The sequence below is a fragment of the Podarcis erhardii genome (genome assembly GCF_964252035.2).
Source record: "Podarcis erhardii genome assembly, chromosome: 1".
Taxonomy (NCBI): Eukaryota; Metazoa; Chordata; class Lepidosauria; order Squamata; family Lacertidae; genus Podarcis; species Podarcis erhardii.
The window spans coordinates 36,698,537-36,712,287 of NC_138497.1; the positions used below are offsets into that span (position 1 = coordinate 36,698,537).

Here is a 13,751-nt window from a genome sequence, read left to right on the forward strand (position 1 = left end):
CGCCCCAAGTTACCGAAGCACAGCCGGGGAAGGTTGCGCGGGGCTGTCGGGGAGCGGAATACAGTGGTACCTCGGGTTACATACGCTTCAGACTCCGCTAACCCAGAAATAGTGCTTTAGGTTAAGAACTTTGCTTCAGGATGAGAACAGAAATCGCGTGGCGGAAGCGCAGCGGCAGCGGGAGGCCCCATTAGCTAAAGTGGTGCTTCAGGTTAAGAACTTTGCTTCAGGATGAGAACAGAGGGGCAGGGTGCACGCATTTTACAGCTTGTCAGTTTGCGCCCCAAGCTTTGCAGCATAAACAAGAGCTGACACACACACGCGCACCCCATTACTGACAAATAAACTCCAGTGTGTTGGCTTCCTATAAGGCATGCTGAATTATGAAGTCTTAATTAAAAGGGTAAGGCTTCCAACCCTTCATGTTGGCTACTGTGTGAACAGGATGCTGGGCTAGATGGGACATTGACCCGATCCAGCAGCAGGCTCTTTTCCCGTTATATTAAAGCTGTATATGTCATAAATTAAATATTGATTCCCTGAGGTGTGCTGTTCCCATGTGCTGTTTTCTAAAAATGGGGTGTGATTTGTGAGAACACTACTGTTTCATTTTAAAATCTCGGTAACTGATCGTGAGAGGTAGGGTGAAAATTCAGCGCACAGTAATTTAACTCGATAGTGTTATAGAATTGTAGAACTGGAAGGGACTGTGCAATGCAGGAATCTCAACTTTGTAATTTTTTATTTCTCCCCAACCCATTTTGACTGAGTTGCCCCAGTCACTCTGGGCGGCTAAAGCCTCCTACATCTGTTTGCTCCAGGGATACTATATTCCAGAGATTTGCTCCTTTAATGATGAGATATCTTCATTTGCAAAGCAATTCGTTAGCACCCCTACTGAGGCAATAAAAGGGTTTTCTTTTTGTCTTTCTAATGAACTGTAAATACTCTGCCTCTATTTCTCTACCACATATAAACTCCTCATAGTTTATTTTGTTTTTTTGTTTGTTTTTCGGCCACTTTAGTAGTTGTGACCCCTCACCTCCCGCATCTCTTCCATTTTTTCTTGTGCATCTAAGAGCATTAGGCCCATGTAGCTATTGGTGCGCTTCCAATCTGGCCATGGTTAGCTGATCACTAGTGTTACAGCTGCACTGAGCCTTGGTAGGTTGACTGGAAACATGATGCATAACTAGACATTCAGGAAATGTGCTACCACATAGTTGTTTGATATATTCATAACAGCTGTACACTGTGTTGTCAGGAGTTCCTTCTTGACACAACAGATACTACAAGGTAATCTAATTTGTCTCCAAAATAGCAAACACAAGGTTCAGATAAAATGCTACCTGTGCAGCTCTGCCCAAAACATTTAAATATATGTTTGTACAGAGAATCATACAGTGGTACCTCGGGTTACAGAGGCTTCAGGTTACAGACTTCAGGTTACAAACTCCGCAAACCCAGAAATAGTACCTCGGGTTAAGAGCTTTGCTTCAGGATGAGAACAGAAATCACACGGCGGTGGCAGGAGGCCCCATTAGCTAAAGTGGTATCTCAGATTAAGAACAGTTTCAGGTTAAGAACGGACCTCCAGAACGAATTAAGTTCTTAACCCGAGGTACCACTGTAGATTGTTTTCCAGTGAATCTAATGGGGCTTACTTTCAAATAAGTGGGCAAGGAAAGCCTTGTAGCCTTAATTACAAAATTAAAAGATAATTCCTGGTATGTAATACTTTAGACCGGAGATCAATATTAAACTGGCTCACCTAATAGTTCTGTGGTAATTAAGTTTCACATATTCAAACTTCCAACTTACCACTTCTTAGGTGTATCACTTTGATGTTTGCCATAAAATATAACTTTTTTAAAATACAGCCCTCTTCTATTATATTCTTACATCCTTGTGTGAGTGTTTTGATCCAGAAATAACCTCTGGCTGTGCTGGGTGCCTTTTAAATTCAAACATGCCACCTTCTTAGCAGCAGGAATTTTTTCACAAAACAGCAATTTCAGGTCTCTTGTTACATGGTTGCTCGGATAATAAGTAGCTACGTGAGCAGCAGTGCCTGGGAATGATATTTCCCCTGCTGTGCGACCATGCGGCTCCACTGGGGAGAGCTCAGATGTTGCCTGTACGTTTGCGTTACTTTGCTCTAATGTGGGTCACAAGTATAATGTGTTTATACGAATGCAAGATCATTCTGCCACATTCCTTGGTCTTTGAAGCACGGCACAGGCTCAATTGCTCTTCATTTCCCTCTTCCTTGTTTCACACTTTTAATGGTTCGTCTTTTCAGATGCATTTGAATGTGAGTTTCAGATCGATCAGAAGCCCAATTAAATGTGAGTCAATTGAACACAGGTAGGATTTGGCTTGGTGCGGCATCCAACTGATACAATTTTTGTTTCTTGCACCTGTGCTTTGAAACTAGTCATTCAGGTTTAGCTGCAAACTAAAAGATATTTGGGCTGAGGGGACAGTCTAATTTTAGGTGTGCAAAGTTGTGATAATGATTAATGTAATTTCCAGTTGTTTCATTAATTCATCCATCAGATGAGTCACAAGGTTCCCATTGTTAACTACAGTGTAGAGATAAATGCTAGCAAATGTCCCATATCTCCTCAACTTCCAGCCAACCAACCATGAGACTCAGCTTAAAAATATGGCTGCCAGACTTCCTTGGTATCTGCAGCACTGCATCTCACCTAGGCAATGTTGGCCGTGACTGCTAAGATGTGACCAGTAATTGCCAGATTTCATTTTGAGAGACAGCAAGCACAGTTTGTCTTACTACAGATCCCTTCGGATATCCTTTCCAGTCCCATTAACCACTTTTCTAAAATCAGCTTTACAGTGTTATAGCACTATAAAGCTTTTGTTTTTAAGTTGTATTTCACTATTTTAATATTCTGAAAATGTAGCTGAAAAAGCATTCCTGTACTAATTAAAAGATTAAAATGTTAGAAAGGCATGGGAAGACAAAACTGCTCCCATTGCAAAGTTAGAGTGAATGTGTGCTTAGTTTTAAACAGCCATTCAGGTAAATTGAACCTCCCCCACTATGGCAACTACGTTATCCCTACTGGTTTTAGTATATTGGATGTAACTGGATGTAAATATAGAAAAAGGATAAAACTCCCAGTAGTCAATTGCAATTCCACTTGATGGGTCATGATTTGGTAGCCCTAGCAGTCACTTATCTGGAAGTAGTAGCCTAGTAGCTGGGAAGCATTTGTGTATTTTCTTTATCCCATTTTTCCTTTCTCCCACTTAGGATTATCATTTTAAATATTAAATAATACATGGCAGAGGTGTGGATACTCAGTTCCAGTGCATTGGTAAGAGCTATCACAAGTCTTTGATGGTGGTGGCCATTGACAAATAGTCCCTGCTACCAACAGGTTATAGGATGCGGGTGGCGCTGTGGGTTAAACCACAGAGCCTAGGACTTGCCGATCAGAAGGTCGTCGGTTTGAATCCCCGCGATGGGGTGAGCTCCCGTTGCTCGGTTCCTGCTCCTGCCAACCTAGCAGTTTGAAAGCACGTCAAAGTGCAAGTAGATAAATAGGTAGGTAAACGGCGTTTCCGTGCACTGCTCTGGTTTGCCAGAAGCGGCTTAGTCATGCTGGCCACATGATCCGGAAGCTGTACGCTGGCTCCCTCGGCCAATAAAGCGAGATGAGCACCGCAACCCCAGAGTCGGTCACGACTGGACCTTATGGTCAGGGGTCCTTTACCTTTACCTTTACCAACAGGTTAACTTGCTCCAGCACTGTCAACTTCCAGTTTCAACCTCATGCACCTGCTTTTCTCCTTCAATCAAAACTTACAGGAGAAAGATTCATAAAACTGTCCATTGCATGTGTTTTGGTAAAGATGAGATCTTATTTGTGAACAAGAAAGACCAAAGTATCTGTGATAGCTTTGCTTCCTCTTGTCATTGCCTTGGGACTTGCAGTATAGGTAAGAAGGGCTTGTGATTTCACAAAGTCAGAGGATGCACATTTGTCTTGAGGCTTTACATTATGAGTTGTATTCAGCTAATTTTTAGTGCACACTTTGACATAAATTGACCCAAGTTTATTGCCATTAATTTCAGTGACTCTACTTGAGTAGTAGTTTCCTGCAACTCTGTTGTTTCACTCTCTGTCCGTTCTCACAGTTGTCATGCTCTTATTCCCCACTCAGGCCTGGCCTAGTTACCGTATTTTTCCATGTATAGGAAGCCCTTTTCTAATGATTTTTTTTAATGATAAATTGGGGGTCGTCTTATACACAGGCTAATATGGTGTCACAGCAGGGGGGCATTAGAAAACAGCTCAACAGCTCAGCAAACTTCAACAACAGTTTTTTGGGGGTTTTTTTGCAATTTTCCAAAAATAGGGGACATATTATACATGGGGTCATGCTATACATTGAAAAATATGGTACATTATAGAAAACTCCCCTTATTTCAGTACCGTATTTTTGCCAGCACAGAGTTTCACAGAGACTTTGGTAATGGGACCACTCTGATGGCACATATGGTTTGATGCAGGGAGTTCACCCTCCTCCTCCTCCTCCTCCTCCTCCTCCTCCTCCTCCTCCTCCTCCTCTTCGTCTTCTTGTTCTCTGCCCTGAAGTTCTTCCATCATGTTCTGTGTGCATGGATCCTTAGCTTGTGACTGCTTGATTACACCAAAGCCATTTCATACAAGTAGTCCATCCTTGTTTACAATAGTATTGAAACTTCACCTTTGTAGGAAAGTCTATTCTACTGTCCTTTTATTTTATACAACACATAGATCTTTATATCTGCTTATGGACCAGGGTATACTATAATAGGAAACTGTTTTCTCAGAGCACCTATTCACACATGATAATACCCCTACCTCCATCTTAATGCCATTTGTGACAGATGCATGAATATGTTGCAGCATGAGTGAAAATAGACGTGTGCGTTCATTACAGTTGACAGTGTACATATGGACACATATTATTTTCTACTCGGAAGAAGTGATACTGATGGTTGTTTTACCCCTCCATAAAGCAGCTTTGTAGAATAACGAGTCACCACTAGATGGCATCAAAGAATTTCTTAGTTATCCATAGCAGAAGAGACACCAAGAAAATCATGAATTACAAAATGATTTGCTTCAGTAAAATAAGTGATCTATACTGATAAGCAGTGCTTTTTTATGGGGGTTACCCAGGGGTACGCATACCCCTAAACATTTTGTGAATCTAAGTTTGGCTTCATTGAGGGGCATTGAGGGGCAGTATTTCAATATGAGTAGGAAAATGAAAGTAGCCCTAAACTTTTTTTTTTTTTTTGGAAAAAAAAAGCTTCTGATAAGTGAAATGTGATAATTTAAGTGAAGGTATAAGGATTCAGCTGCTGAATTCCATTAAACTCTGGAATACAGATGCCACAAACTTGAACAACTATAAAAGAGAATTAGACAAATCAATGGAGGGGAAGGCCATCAGTGTCTACTTGCCCTAATGGTTTTGCTTTACATCCACTGTCAGCAGTTTGCCCCTGAATACCACTTGCTGGGAATCAGAAGAGGGTAGAATGCTGTTGTGCACACACTCTGCTTGTGGGCTTCTCATAGTTGCCTGGTTGGCCAGAGTGAGAATTAAATGCTGGACTAGATGAGCCATTTGCCTGATCCAGCAGGACTCGTCTTAGGCTCTTATTCTCCAAGCCATGATTGAAGGATGAATGTATGGAGAGCCGATAGTCAGCTGTTGTGACCTTCCTTTTGCACTTTTTTGGCCCACGGTCAGACTCAGACTTCAGGCTTATTGAGAGCTAGTCCCTAGGTAAACCTCCCTTTCTGCTAACAAATGTAGAATGCAACTGTCTCGGAAGCAATCCCTATTATGCTCGATTAGACTTACCTGCATAGGATTATAAACCTTTGTGTTTTGAAAATGCATTCCTTGTCTTGCTTGCTCAAGCCTGCTGCTACTTTGATCCCTGGCCCTGCAAACGTCGTTCTTATCATTCCCACTACTTGCTTCTCTCCCTGCATCCAGTGGCGTAGCTAGCCGCTCAGGTGCCTGGTATGGGGCTGTGCCCTGCAGCCAGGGGCGGGGCGATCTGTCAGTGGGGGAAGCGAACTGCCCATGGTGTCGGGGCAAACCTCTCTGATGCTTGGAACCTCTCCACCGCCTCCCGCTCAGCCGTAGGGCGGCTGAGGGAGAGGCAGTACACAGATGCAAGTCTCGCGCTGCTGTTTCAGGCAGCGGTGAACCTGCAGGCGCCTAAGCCACCACGTCACTCCTAAAAAGTTTGGTGAGCCCAATTTTTTATTTATTATTTATTTTAAACTCATTTTCTCACCCCCCCCTCAGTGATGACACCTGAGGTGGACCACACCCCCGCACCCCCCGCACCTCCTTCCTCCGCCACTGCCTGCATCTGCCTCAATTGCCTGGGTTGCCTTTCTGGAATTGACGTTGTTGTTGTTGTTATTATTATTATTATTATTATTTTCATTGTATTTTTAATAGGTATAGAACAGGAAAAGCAACATCCCAATTACAAACAAGAAACGGACCATAACAAGGGATGAGAAAGCAAACATAGTTTTAGGCATGTATGGCATACAAAAGTCATAATGGACAAATGTAAAAGTTTGGTTACAAAAGAAGATCATCAGGATTAAACTCAAGAAAAAGACAGCACCAAAACATTGCATGATCCAGTCAAGTATATTTCCACATATGCCAAGCTTGTGATGACAGTTGTCTAGAAAATAGTGTTATCAGCTTATAGAGTGCCCGGGCTCCCCTTCTCATTCCTGGGTGCCAAACTCTGGATTTAGCATGTTAAAATGCAAGCCAGGAGCCAGTTTTGTATTGTGCTGCTAAAGATGGGCCATTAGCAGGGAACAAGGGCAGGCAGATGGGTTACCAGCAGAGCAAAGACTCTGTGCCAGCAAATGGTTGCAGCCCTTTCCTGAGCTCTGGGTATTTAGCATAACACAATACTAGAGTACTGAGGAGGGAGATTCAGGATTGCAGCTGAGGATGATGCAAACTGGAGGGGAACAGCTGCAGCTTGCAAGCTGCGGCAAGTTGGAGAGTAGGTGGTCAGAGAACAATGTGGGCTGACAATTTTAACTGGCCACTGGAGCAATTGGAGAAACAATGGGAGTGCAATGTTTTGAACCCCTCCGTCATAAGTTCAGGTTGTATATATGTGTAAATAAACCATATGTCATAAAGACACCACAATCTCCACTGTGCCTCATTTCCAAAGGAAGCACAAATCCTGGACCCCTGGAATCTCGCACCATTGGGAGATTGGGATAGTGTGTAACAATATATTGTTTGCTGTAAAATAAATAAAGGATTCTTGTCCTTGTCTAAATTTTAAATGATGTATGATTTTTTTCTGTAATTGCTATGTTCCATAAAGAATGATACCACCTGTCCAGCATGATATTTTGAGCTGTTATCAATTGAGTTGTAAGAACAAGATGGGCTGCTACAATCATATGTTAGCTTTCCCCCCCATCAAAAATATTTAACAGCATCTGTTTAGGCCAACATATAATCTGTTCCTTAGAAAGATCAATCATTTCTGCGTGAACCAACTTCCAGAACTTTTTAACAATGGTACAATCACCATTGGTAGTGGCATGTGCCATTGTGCCACATTGCCTGAAGCCTCTCCAACATAATGGTGGTATTGATGAGAACATTTGAGATAGTTGCCTTGGCATGCAATACCACCTGTGGAGTAATTTGAGTGTGTTTTCTTGAAAAAAGCTGGATACTGATTTCAATGGGCAAGTTTCCCAAAATTTGTTCAAGTCATTAACCTGAATTGTTTTTACCAATGTCTGATTCCCATACTTTCATAAGTGTTCTCATGGAGCCAAAAGTTACAGTTAAAAAAATTGTGTTTTTTTTTTAGATCAGAACTTTTTCACCTCTTCTCATTTCGGTCATTAGGTTCTCAGTTTAGGTTAATGGCCTCAGGGCTTCCCTTTTCATATAGTATTTTGTAATGAAGCTGAAAATTTGATTGGAAAATATCCAGATTGTGTGGAAGCTGTCTGACCTCTTTTTGAGTCTTGCATATTATTCTATTTTTGGCGATGTGCACCAATGGACAACCTGAGCGTATTTGGTTCCGTTTCCCTTTTCACATTCAGCCGGCTGAAATTCTTGTACCATTTTTCACTCATGTGCTGGACTTTCCTTTTCGGTTTATGGCATGGCATATGTAAAGTATGAAAAAATTATAAAATGCATTTATAGTCCTCTTTTTCCATGAAGTGGTTTACATACAGATCCCAAGTAAGCTACGTACACATTGACAGCTCGAAATATGGTGAGGCTTTTCTCTTCAGCTGTGTTTTAAGTTGCAGTCTTGTGCTGCTGTACAGACCAAAGAAGAAGAAGAGTTTGGATTTGATATCCCGCTTTTTTACTACCCGAAGGAGTCTCAAAGCGGCTAACATTTTCCTTTCCCTTCCTCCTCCACAACAAACACTCTGTGAGGTGAGTGGGGCTGAGAGACTTCAGAGAAGTGTGACTGGCCCAAGGTCACCCAGCAGCTGCATGTGGAGACGCGAACCCGGTTCCCCAGATTACGAGTCTACCCCTCTTAACCACTACACCGCAAAGTTTTGACCTTATGCTCATAACCTAATTTGTTTTCCTGTGCCAAACGCCAGTTCACTGAAACTGTCACCTGCATATAATCTGTGCATGTGCAATGGCTGCATGAAATGCACACAGCATTTAAGCGCAGCATCCATTTTCAAATCAGATGGAAACTAGTTTGAAGGAAAGCACATCAAACAGATTATTTCTTGAGAAGATACCTATGGAGAGTGGTTAACATTTTGTAGTCCTTAGCTTCAAACACCAGTGGTGGGAGTGCACTGGAATCAGAGTAAGCAGTAATATACACACTGCTATTGTCTCCCGTCCAGGCACTGACCACAAACTCCTTCTTTTCTGGAGCAAGGTGGCTGCATTATGAGCCTTCAGTCCATGTACTTGACTGAGGTGCACCTGTCGGTTCAATTTAGCTGAATGTATATCTTTCTGTTTGGACCATTGGCAACCTCTGATAGCCACACTGTACATGTGCTGGCTTACTTCTGGTTAAATTCTAAAATTGCACCAATCGGAACCAACATGTTCTCTCTCTTGCATGCCTATCTGTGACCAAGAACTTTAATCGCTCACTGTGAAAGCTGTTCTCTCCCTTTGTGAAGCCAAAAGCATGTGGGGTTTCCTACACCTCCTCTTGTCAGTCTAGATGATTCATGAGGCAGAGTAGGCTGTGTGCCCTATATCAATACAATTACATAATCAGTACCTGTAAGTTAAATCACTCTTCACACCCACTAGTGAAAAATATGACAATAAAGCTATTCTCATTATGATTTTGCTCCATTGAAAGTAATTATATATAGCTAGAAACTATAGTTTCAAGCATTATCTTCACCCCATACCTAAAACTTTTTGTTCTCCATAGGTAGTGCTGAAAAAAGAATGAGCCCATTTCTGAAGAGGCAAAGTATATAATTTTTTCCCCCATGGCACTATAATAAGGCAGGAAAAAAGGAGGTAAGAAAGGGCTTGATTAGTTAATTGAAGGTCCTGTAAATGTCAGCAGTGGGTTCCTGAAAACTGGATCTTTTGATTTAGGGGCCACTTCCGCAATGCAAGCCATAGTTAAACATTAAGTGTGTTTGTGTGTGTATAAAACCTCTCTCCTATATATGACTTTCCCTCAAGCAAAGGGTCAGGTTCCTGTAAAGATATTCCACAAAAGATGCTTATCGTTGGGGTCTGATCTAGATGTTACACTTTACCAAGTGTTATTTTGGATAGTGTTGATTGTTTGCCTTTTACTGTCCGTTGTAGATGTTTGGCTATGTTGTGTGGTACTTTGAAAAAACAACAACAACTCAGTTCTGTGGTGGTGCTGTCACAGGGCTTCTTTTCCCATTAGGGACTTTGAAGAATTCTATCCCATGAGTCCTTGCTAGCGTTTGAGAGGCAGTTGCTGAAGAGGTTTCTGGAGGTTTTGTCCTCAGTGAATAGGGTGCCTCTGTTGCAGAATGTGGGAGTTTGAAGTTCTGCCTTTCACACCCCCTCATTTGTTAGGAGTTTCCCCCCCAACCATGGGTTTCATGTCATTATTACTGTTTTCTAAATTACAGTGCAGTATGGTAATTAAAATTAGGCTAGAAGGTCAATGCAATGTGTTGAATGTATCTGTACATTATGCTGGCTTTTAAAAAGTTTTAAGACAGGAACATAGGAAGCTGCCTTATACTGAATCAGATCAATGGTCCATTCAGCTCATTATTGTCTACACTGTAGAGGAGCAGTTTCTGAAGGTTTCAGATGGGGTGTCTCCCCTAGTGTTACTGAGAGCTGCTGAGGACTGAACCTAGCATCTTCTGCATATGAAGCAAATGCTCGACCACTGAACTACGTATAGTCCTTCCCTGTAATATATTTTTTAAAATGTTCTAAAAATCAGACTTAGGCAAATGATTTAGATGCTTCAATCCAGAAGAGATGCAAATATGGAAGCAGACTTTGATTACTTGGCGTATCAGGAACTGTGCGTGTGCATTTGGACATGCAAGCAAGTGTGCATGTTGCCTATCAAAAGGTTTTATAGTTATCAGAAGGCTTGGGAGAACCCTACATTTTACAAGGGTAGAAACCTATTGAGGGGAAAAAGAAACAAAACAAAAGGGGTGGAGACCAGTGACGAGAAGAGAGTATGCTCAGTGGATGCAGAATGCTGATTGGCTGTTTTGTGTGTTTGTGAAATGGATTGGGGGCTGGGTGGGGCAGGGAGTAGGATAATGAAATGGAATAGTTCAAATCCTGAAAAGGGAACACTCCAGACTGCACTATTTTGTTGCCGCAATAATGGGGTAACACTAGGGAAACACTGCAGAACATATACAGTGGTACCTCAGGTTACATACGCTTCAGGTTACATATGCTTCAGGTTACAGACGCCGCTAACCCAGAAAAAGTGCTTCAGGTTAAGAACTTTGCTTCAGGATAAGAACAGAAATTGTGCTCCGGTAGCGCAGTGGCAGCAGGAAGCCCCATTAGCTAAAGTGGTGCTTCAGGTTAAGAACAGTTTCAGGTTAAGAACGGGCCTCCGGAATGAATTAAGTACTTAACCTGAGGTACCACTGTACAGTAATAAAGCAGAATAAATCCACCTCTAATGCACTGTTATTGTGTCAAGACTTAAGAAAATGTTGCAGAATACATCCACAACAAAACGCCAGTCTGGAGGGGTTCTGAGTGACTCTGTAGGCCTTGAGTTTCTTTCCTATTATAGGCTGGGAGCAAATTTCAGGAATGCAGTTTCACTCAGGTTTACATCTGATGTTCCTAACTCTTGGCAGATAATAGGGGGATGCTTGATTTGGCCTGATATATGGCTAGGAGACACTCATGCTTAAGCAAATCTCCCATGCTGGAACTGCTCTGCTCCTTCTGGCGGTCCCAGTTATATCCAGAGCAAAGTCAAGTCTCTGCTTGAACTGCAGATGGTAGATTTCTAGACTTCTTTAACAGGGTCCCTCTTTTATGATCTAGGACAGTGGTGGCGAACCTATGGCACGTGTGCCAGAGAGGGCACTCAGAGCCCTCTCTGTGGGCATGCACACCGTTGCCCCAGCAGGGCCGTAGCTTCTGTGCCAGGGTTGGGGGAGGAGGAGGAGAGGAGGGCTTGCGCGTGCCATCCAAAACCTGCGGCATCAGGGCCTGCTGAACGAGCGAGAGACTGAGCAGGCATTGACTTTTGATGCACCAGGGCCTCCCGCCAGTCTGTTTTTCCTACTCGAGAGTAAGCCACCTTGAGTTTAGCAGGGCTTAACTCCCAGGTCAGTAAGCATATAAAGCCTGCAGCCTAAGAAGGGGCTGCTGGGTTTACATGTTTGTTGCACTTTCCCGCGGAAGCCTACAGAGAAATTCATTCTGTGGAGGCTGTGATCAAATGGCAGCTGAAGAAACAGCTAACAACAACAACAGCAACAACAACAACAACAACAAATTATTTATACCTTGCCCATCTGGGCTGGGTTTGTTTATTTATTTATTTATTTATTTATTTATTTATTTATTTGTATGTGCGCACATGGATAATCATTATTATCTCATATTAAAAATTGGGAGAGGGTGGCTCTTAGTACAGCCCTCCAATGTACACTAGTGCCCGGAATTGTGGAACCTTCTGGAAAAAATGTATTTCCGATGTTTGATGGCTCATAACATCACTTTGTTTTGGAGTAATACCAGTGTGTTTTTTTCTGTGGGGACACAGGGAAACGCATACCCCTTAAAATTTTGTGAATTTAACAGGAGAAGAAATTCACTGCATTTATTTTTCCTGATTTGAACTGTATTTATTTTTCCCTGGTGGTGATTTTCTTGAGTCAAAATGAGAGTACCCCCTAAACATTTTTTTAATAAAAAAAGCACTGAGTTATACCATAAAATTATATATCATTAGAAAGATAATTTAGTGAAGAATGTAATGCCATAAATTTTATGAAGGATTATTTATTACAACAGCAGTCAAAAATAAGAAACATGAAACACACAGAAAAAAATGAGATATACAACTTAAATTGCCATGTTGGCACTTTGTGATAAATAAGTGGGTTTTGGGTTGCAGTTTGGGCACTCGGTCTCTAAAAGGTTCACCATCACTGATCTAGGATTTTTGTGATGGTCTATACTTTTAGACTGCTTCTCCGAGACAAAGTTCACTGAACTAGTTTAAAAATCTCTGAAGGTAGTTTCCATAATTCCCAGGTGGACTAAAAGCGAATTATATTCGTTTTAGGGTACAACTTTTATAATTCATCCTCTTGGTTCATCTCAGCCTCATAGCTTTCATTTAAAAAGAGTCACACAGATGAAAGTTAGAAAGCAAAATGTGGAGGCACCATCCTAAGGTTTATTAGGCAGATACAGAGACGCTGCTGTTGCTAAGGCTGCTCACTTAGTCACTTAATCACTGCTGAGCAATTGGAAGGAATGTGATGCATTTCCTGGGTCTTCCTTGCTGAAGAGATTTCGACCACACCATACATTTAAAGCACATTCAGCACATATTTAAAGCACATAACGTCCCCTAAAGATTCATGGCAATTGTAGTTTCACTAAAATTCCCAGTTCCCCTAATAAACTATGAGAAACTAAAAAAGTAGCCAAGGTAAGTGATAAATTGAACATATGCAAAAGAAGAGAGAGCCCCTGTATCTTTTAACAGGTACAGTATGTAGAAAAAGGAATTGTTGTAGCAATTCCAGAATAGGTTGTGTAGGTTTCCAGAATACCTGGGTAGGAATTGAATTTAGGGCAGGAATAAAGCAGTGGAAGGAGAGATGGGGGAATTGAGACTAGAACTAGAACCAGGGGAAAAACTTGATTTAGATATGGCAGGCAGACTTACAGACAGGGAGGTTCTTTTACTACTTAATGATAGAAATTAGATTGAGTCTCATTATTCTTAAATCAAAAGTTAATCTCAATGGATTTGTGCTACCATATGCTGGATGTTCTGTTAAATAACTACTAGTTATGCTGCCTTGTCACTCGAATGAGAGGGGAAGGTCACATCGCTGTCCAGTTTCTTAGCTGAGCCCACATCCTAGGCCTGATTTGCCCCTGTCTTGCATTGGAAACCTATAGGCCTGTCCAATTTCACTATCTGTTTCTTTGATTTATTCTGAGGTGAA

General features: G+C 41.8%; 1 long non-coding RNA gene across 3 annotated transcripts in view; it reads left to right on the forward strand.

Annotated features, from left to right (window-relative positions):
- LOC309344910 overlaps positions 1-13,751 on the forward strand; it is a 38,604-nt gene that overhangs the window by 6,751 nt on the left and 18,102 nt on the right. Inside the window, exon 3 of one of the 3 annotated variants that reach the window (XR_014157930.1) lies at positions 9,497-9,588. The exons of the other annotated variants lie outside the window; for them this stretch is intronic. This is a non-coding gene — a long non-coding RNA (uncharacterized lncRNA). The remainder of the gene's footprint in view (positions 1-9,496; positions 9,589-13,751) is intronic. 3 annotated transcript variants of the gene reach the window in all.